At 37.2% G+C, this 8,547-nt stretch overlaps 1 pseudogene; it reads right to left on the bottom strand.

Moving 5' to 3' along the window:
- Nucleotides 1-6,409: 6,409 nt before the first annotated feature.
- LOC114039736 lies at nucleotides 6,410-6,949 on the bottom strand (annotated as a pseudogene).
- Between the last annotated feature and the right edge of the window lie 1,598 nt (nucleotides 6,950-8,547).

Consider the following 8,547-nt stretch of genomic DNA (forward strand, 5'->3'; position numbering starts at 1 on the left):
TCCCATGAGAGGTAATATAACCTTTGCTAAGTCTCAAAGAACCTATGAATTCAAGGAGAAAAGTGAAGGTCCCAGCCTAGATGAATGATGATGTAGGATAAGATCTAGGAAAGCCATGGAAGCCAGTTTGTTGGAACATTAGAGCATTTAAAGGAGACTAATGTAAAAAAAAAAATCTGAAAAGTGAGCTAGATTTAGTTTGTGGGGGCAAAACAGATGTCTTTGAATTATTCATATAAATTGTGTATTTATCTATCTATTAATACATTATTTATTGATTTATCTCTTTAGTCTATATTCTATTATATATTTACTTATTTGCTTATCTATTTAATCAATTAGCCATTCATTCATTTGGCTATTTGTGTGTTAGTTTGTTTTATTGGTTCTTTTTTTCTTCTAATTTAGCCTAAAACCAATAAGAAACACCGTTGGTTGTTAGAGGAATGACATGGTTATATGTGCTTTAAGGAAATTATTTTTGTAGTTGTGTGAAGTATGTATTGAAAATCAGTGAGACAAAAATCTATTTAGGAAGCTATAGTGGTAATACAAAAGATATATGATCTGAGCCTTAGCTACCGTAATAGTTTTGTTAATGTAGAGGAAAGGATCACTAAGAAAAATGTTATAACTGAATGAATATGCATAATAGAGAAAACTCAAGGGTAACTCCAAGTTTTTGAACTTGAGTAAGTAGAGTGGTGATGATACTTTCAACAGAATTAGGTAAATTTAGAAGAGAAACAGGTTTGGCTTAAGGTTTTGAAAAAATAATGAATTATGTTTTAGATATGTTGAGTTTTGGATGACTAAGACTATCCAGTTCCAAATGTTCAAGTAGCATTTGAAGATAAAGTTTTATAATACAGAAGACATATTAATTAATGAATTGGTCAATAAAAATTGTTAAATACCTACTATGTATCAGGAATTGGATTTAATTATACAGGCCTGGTAGTCATTTAGCATAAAGATGACAACTGAACCCATGGTAGCTAATGGGATCACCAAAAATTAGGACAATGAGAGAGAAACAAAGAAAGTCCAAAATATTACTTTGGGGGATAGCTATTGTTAGAGAATATAATACGGATGATAACAGCAGTGGTGAACAAGGAACAGTCAGAAAGGTAGGAAAACCAAGAAACAGGAAATTTTCAGAATCTCATAGAGAAAAAAAAGCAATTTATGAGAAGAGGTTTATCAATAGTGTCAAATGCACATAAAGCAGCAAAAAAAATGGAAAATTTCCATATCCAGAAAATTCTATACTAATCTCGGCTCTTTCCCTAGCTTGCTGTATGGCTTTGGACAAAACACACCAACTCTCTATACCCAACTTTCTTCATCTGTAAGATGAGGAGGTTGAATAATAAAATTTGGTTGGATTAGATTATATGAGATGACCTCCAATTTTTAAAAATACTTTTCCAGCTGAAACATTTACAATTTTAATTTTTGTCAGTTGAAAAATACCCCCACTACAGAGGAGAGTCCTTTCAATAATTCAGGGCTACACTTTATGACTATTATTCTTATATATATGACTAAAATGAAATTACTTAATTCAAGTCACTTCCATAAATACTAATTTAGGACTTATTATGAGAAAGGCACAGTGTTTGGCACTGGGAATACTAAAACAATAGTGCATGATATTGAAGAGTTACATTGATTTATCAAATATTTATTTTTTATTTCCTTTTGAGCACTTAGAGTTCTTATGAATGAGATAGCAAATATACCTGTGGATTCTTTGGCACAGAATTCTGCTACTTAAAGTTGTAGAAAGGATCCCAGAACATGTAAAGTCAAAGTGAATTTCTTAGCATCACACAGTATTATTAGGCAGAGAAATTCATTGAGCTTAAATTTTTCTGGTTTATAAATTGTCTTTTATATTATTCTGCCATACTGCAATGTTCTTAGTTCTAATTAATGCACTAAAAGTATTCCTTGGAAAGATATTAAGGTGATGTAATATGGCCTAATCATTTCAAATAGTCATAGATGGTGTTATGAGTAAGTTATGAAAAACCAGGAACAAAATCAAAAAGAGTGCCCAGGTTAAAGACTTTGCTATATAATGATGGATATAATTATATAAGACTCAAAAGGGTTAAATGACTTCTCTGTGGCCACAGAGCTAGGAAGTATTACATGCAGAACATAAATCCAGTGTTTCTGATGGAAAGATTAGCACTGTGTCTTCATTGAGATAGGTGTTATGCACCTACAATAAAGAATGGTTAAAGGAAGTTAATAACTGAGTGTAAGGAATTCAACTTTGGAAATATCAAGCCCAAATAATTCAAATTCAATTTTATTTTTTTCAAATATTCAAGATTTTAAATTATTTTTTTACTTAAGAGAAGAATTTAAATGTTATCCTTTTTAGTTTTAACTTCCATAAAATACTCATTAAGAATTATTTTTCTCAGTTCACCCAAAGCCCCTGATTTACTTCCTCCACCATAGCAAGGTCTTCTCTATTACTTCTTGTCTCATCAAGAAAATAAAAATGAACTCTGAAAGTGGTCATCCATGTGCTGGGTCTTCATTAGACCTTTATGACATCTGATGTTACTCAGAATTACCAAGAACAAGGTCTTTCAGATATAAATCAACCTTATCATGTCTGTTTCACGGAATCACTCTCATAGTTGGAATGAAACATGGTTATTTTTGTTGAGCAGCCTGTCCATAAATACATCCTTTCCCTCTTCTTCACCCCTTTGACATCTCTTTGAAGATGATTTATTCCCTTCTAAATTTTCCAGACACAAAATCACAGGGTTATTCAAGTAGTGCCTTGCTGTTGGCAGCTCACTTGGGCTACCATTATTTCCTCTCATTCAAGATCTTCCCCTGTGTTCCTCTCCAAGATTTTCAAAACAACTTCTTTAAACAAGGACTGGCATGGTGTACAGTACAGTGCTTATTTCAGGCTGGTGAAGAACATATCTCATATTTTGAAAATAGCTCTCTAGTGACTTTGATCACCTGCCTCCCACAGAATTGAAAGCTGGCTCTATATATTACATCTCTCATGAAAACAACCTAAAGTTCTACTGGGGGTTACTTTATAACTAAGCATGTTGTGAGTGTGATGGAGTGAAGACTGTACTGAACTTAGAGTCAGGAAGCTGTAGGTTTAAAACCCATTTCCAACACTTACTGGCTACTTAACCTCCTGAGGCATGATATCTTCATACGTAAAAATTGATATAACAATACCTGTAATGAATCAATCTTCCATTCAGCCATTAAAATGGTTTTTCCTAAAGAGTAGATCTGATAATGTCATCCCCTCCCCTACTCAATAAAATCCAGAAATTCCCTATTGTCTCTAGGATCAAATACAAAATGCTCTGTTTTGCATTTAAAGTCCTTCATAATTTAAGCCCTTTGTATCTATTCGATCTTCTTACATCTTACTCCCGAATACATACTCATCCATCAAGTGACACTGGTCTCCTGGCTCTTCATAAACAAGACACTCTCACTCTTGGTTTCCTGGCATCTTCTTTTGCTATCCCTCATACCTAGAATGTTCTCCCTTCTCCTCTCTAGCCATTGACCTACCTATATATTCCTTTAAGTCAAAACTAAAGTTCTTCCTTTTCTTGAAACCCTTTTCTATCCCCTCTTAATTCTTCGCTTTGTGAATTATTTCTTCTTTATCCAGCTTATAGCCTGCTTCATGTATATTTGTTTGCATGTCGTCTCCTCCATTAGATTGTAAGCTACTGGAGAATACGGATGGTCTTTTTCCTTTTTTTGTATTCCCACCTCTTAACATTGTGCCTGGCACATAGTAGGTGCTTAATATTTTTTTTTTTGCTAGGCAATAGAGGTTAAGTGACTGGCCCAGGGTCACACAGCTAGTGAGTATCTTGTGTCTGAGGCCGGATTTTAACTCAGGTCCTCCTGACTCCAGAACCAGTGCTCTATCCACTGTGCCACCTCGCTGCCCCCAATAAATTTTTATTTATTGATTGATAACACCTATCTCACAGCTATTGTGTGCCTCAAAAGAGATAATGTTAGTAAATCATCTAGGAAACTTTAAAGCATAATATACATTTCAGTTATTATTACTAATAAAAAAATTGAAATAAGGTGAGCGAGCTAGCAGATGGTAATAAGGTAAATTAGGTAACAGTGGGAAGAATCCTGGGGAAGGGAGAAGATATTTGTTAAGCATTTAATGTCTACTGGACCCTAAATGGTCTCTAAGCTCAAAATGGCTGGAGCAGAACAGGCCAGAGGCAGAAGTGTTAGGGGTTAAACAGAAGCTTAATTTAGAGTGAGTAAAATGCTTGCAAGCAGAAGCCATAACCCCCCCGCCCCCCGAGAAGGAGGGCTTAACATGCTAGGGCAAGGGTAACTCTTACATACATACAAAACCACAAATGGGCCGGACCATGACACAATTATTCTTAGCAGTTCTCCTGGCAGGCTCATGTGTGGACAATGCAGGCATTCCTGGGTCGTGTGGGAACAATTCTTAAGTTCATTGTTTTAAGTCTTAAGAGTCATTGAGTTATGTGATATGACAGGTGGCTTTAGGTTGCAGCACCTTGGCTGTCAGGTCCCTGGGAAATAGGGGGAGTTCCAACAAATCAAAACAGTTATTGATTAATAACACCTGATGCTGATCAAAACAATACATTTTGCTAGAGGTGAGATCATCCAGAGCCAAATGATTGTTGTTATGCCAAGCTCAGGGTACACAGCCTGCTTGCTAGGCCTTAGCTCTAAGAAACAGGTAGTGTCCAGATATCTTGATGCTCCTATATGCCAGGCACCAAGTCAGCTCTTTAAAGATATTATTTCACTTGATCCTTGCACCTAGCTACCCTGTGGGGCAGGATCATTATTTTGTAGTCAAAGAAACTGAGGCCTTCCATCCCAGGATAAGTCGATCACCTGAAATCTCAGTGCCATGAAGAATTACTTAGGCTTTGATACTCTACAGCTTTTTAATTCACCCTCACTTGTCTTTTCCCTCTGATTGGAGGACTAGAGTACAACACTAAACTCCTCTAAAATTCTTCCTTTACAGAAGGTTTAGGACCTTCCTAGGATCCCCATTTTCCATCAACAGCTCTGCTTGAATTCAACTGAACATATTACAGTACCAGTTACCCCAGTATGCACCCCACTTTTCAGATTCCTTTTGTTTTCCCAATTAGATTGTAAGCTCTTTGAAGGCATGGACTGTTGTTCTTCTTCTATTTTTGTATCCCTAGTGCTTAGCACAAAATATGGCACATAGTTGTTATTGTTTGTCCTTGTTCTCAAAGAGGACAATGACCTCAGGAAGGTGATGTCGTGACTTGCAAGTGAATTGGATTTAAGTGGGAGAGGACTGTGCAAAGTCATCAACTTTACTCTTTCCTCCAGAGTCATCTGGGCCAAGTGGCAAGATATAGATCAGAGTGGCTGGAGATGGCCCTGGATTCAGTGGGAGATCTTTACCTTTTTAAATTAAGGTCTTTCCCAGGTCTCAGTTTGAGGTAATGCCATTCAGTGATTAAGGCTAGGTAAGAAACGAGGCAAAGAATGTCCTCCTTTACCTAATCAAAAAATCAGTCTGGGAGCAACTAGATGGTACAGTGGATAGAGCACTGGACCTGGAGTCAGGAAGATCTGAGTTTAAATCCAGCCTCAGACACATGATACTTACTAGCTGTGTGAACCTGGGCAGGTCACTTAACCCCAACTGCCTCACAAAAAAAGAAAGAAAAAAAGAAGAAAAGAAATCTGTTCTGTTCAAAAACAGTTAGTGTTTGGAAAAGTGAAGGCAGCATGTTTTCTGCCAGTCTGGAGGAACAGGATTTGAGGCTCCCCAGAACTGAGCATTAATGGGAAATGGCTACCACTGCTGGAAGCAACTTTTCAATGGATTTACCTCTAGGTGTTAAATGTAGCTTTTATTAGAAAGTTGGACTTCAAGTGAAGGTAACATTCTACACGGATAGAACAATTTCTTGGACAGGTAACCTTAGGTATACAAGGGGACTAAACACTTCTTAAGATTCAGAGTAGTGACTACAGAAGGTGTTATCAGCATTTACAAAAGTTTTTTCTCTACTGTGGAGGACGTTAATAATCCCATGGTATCAAATGCTCTCTTTTGTAATAAATGTTAAATAAATGCAGAAAGCTTGTATTTACTTGTTCAGTTGCCAGTGTTGTTGATGCAAAATAAAAACCAGCCCAAATGAAAAACAAACAAAAACAAATACCTACTTTAAAACCTACCCAACTCAGTTCACATTAAATGTAGATGGTGCTCACACTGCTAATAAATCAAAGAATGGAATTGATATCCAGATTGTACTATATATGTATGTGTGTGTGTGTATGTGTGCATTTTTTTAAAAAGCAACGCAAATTATTATTGTGCTTCATCTTCAAGACAAGAGTACCAGGTCAGTGACTCCTCATAAAAGGTGATGACTATCTGAGGACATTTCATGTTTGCTTCTTTGTCCAGCACCAAGTTGGCCTCATCAGAATATTTCCACTTCATGAGAAACATCAGTTATCCACTGCTGTCTATAGCACCAATGATTCATTCTGGATCAAGGCCCCATGCAAAACATCATGTCTTGTTGGTCAACTCTCACTTCTTTGACTTGCTGTCATCTGAATTGCTGTGGGACAAAGACTTTCTCTTGGCTCCATCTTTTTCTTCACCAGCTTTCTGAGAATTCAGAAACGTTTCAATTAACTCTGGACAATCCAAATTTTCCTCGGGTTCCTATGTGTTGTCAGCATTGGTAAATCCTTTCCATTTTAAGAAATATTACACTTTCTCACTCACCACTCACTGGTCCAACACCTTCTCCACCACAAACTCCTCAGACTCTGCTTCTTCCACTTTCTTACTCTTACCATTCTGTTTCTTTCTCATCTTTTGCAATGTAGTTTTGTTAGAGGCCGTTTTTCATTGCAGACTTGAAGAGCTTTTACATGGTGGGCTGCAGTGCGGTCCCAGGAGAGGAGGACTGGACTAGGGAGATGGAGGCTGGAGGGTGGCTGTGGACTGCAACTACAGAGGGCCTGGCAGCTGCCCAGTCTCTGACTGGACTGGGCTGGGGCTGCACGATGCCAGCACCAAAACGCAGGCCCACAAGGACTTTATCATCTATTTCTTGATAAAGTCCTTCTGGCAGTTCACATGAGTGGATTTGTCGAATTAGGCAACAAATTATTGGTCATTTCCAATGACATTCTTCTTGTTCTGTGCTTGCTACTGTCTGCATTATCTTTGCAATTCTTGAAATCTTTTTAATGTAACTGAAATATTTGCCTTGGTACTAGAAAGTGACAAACATTTTACAGAGTCCCCTCAGCAGGGAATTCCCAATTATCACTTCTTGTCCCTTCTTCTTCAGAACAATGCTAGTTGACTTCCCCTCTGGTGATTCCTTTGTATCCTCAGCATTGTCTGGGAGATTACAAGAAGCTACTTTCTCCTTAAAGGCCTAATCTCTACTCTTGGAGAAGTGTCTCAAGTCTTTCACAGATGTAAGTACCTTCATTGATCCCTCTTTCCAAAATAGAAATGTCCTATTCACCAACAGTCTCAGATTTGAAAAAGACTGCAAAGGCCATCTCATGTCTACCAAAATCTTTCCAAAAATCTAATTTTAAACATCACCATTAAATTTTCTTATATCTATTTGTGTATATATGCTTGTGTATACACAGAATTAAAGCTAATCAGGGTCCCACACATAGATACATGCATATGTATGATCTTTGTATACAAAAATGGGTCAGTTCTTAGAAAAGTAATGTACCAAGTTCAGCTAGTCACCAAGCAATATAAACATGAATTAGCAGGGAGTCAACATTAATTGATTTTTCAGATTGCAAGGCTGAAATGTAGCATTTGGCTAATACATCTTACTGTGTGGATATCTTAGTTTTCTGATTTATTCTACAAGCAGGTCATTTTTGTGTGATGTACTAGCTATTACATTTCCTTATACGAGCATGTTAGCTGCAGCATAAGGAATTTTCTCTTTCCAAGCCATCATTCTGAGAAGGAACATCTTGGTCCAGGGGGTGTTTCTAATGTATTCAGTGTTGACAACTGTATTGCTTTTTCCACAGTTGGGCATCTACGTTTGTTTAAAGGCTGTTTTGGTGACATACTGACCTGGTAGGGTGGATTTTAGTGTGTGTAAGGAGGATTTTGTTATTCTTTTTTTAGATAATAGTTCCAGGATCCTCGATAATATTTCCCATGATTATGGTTGAAAACAATTACTACCCAGTCACAGTAGACATATAGGGATGACAGAATGTACACTTAGACTGTGGTAGGTCATGACGATATTGCTAAAGCTAACCTATGAGCTTATTGTTGGCAATATGTTTTTTTTGTCTGTTACCCTATAAAGCAAGTGGACATCGGTCTGTAAATGGGGAACCCATTTTGGGATTTGGGAAATGCATAAAGGAATGTATGTACCTGGGGAAAAGCTGTGTTTGCCTCAACCAGTCCCCATTGAGGCTTAGGGG

The sequence above is a fragment of the Vombatus ursinus genome, unplaced genomic scaffold (assembly GCF_900497805.2).
Source record: "Vombatus ursinus unplaced genomic scaffold, bare-nosed wombat genome assembly UNPS02000749.1, whole genome shotgun sequence".
Taxonomy (NCBI): domain Eukaryota; kingdom Metazoa; phylum Chordata; class Mammalia; order Diprotodontia; family Vombatidae; genus Vombatus; species Vombatus ursinus.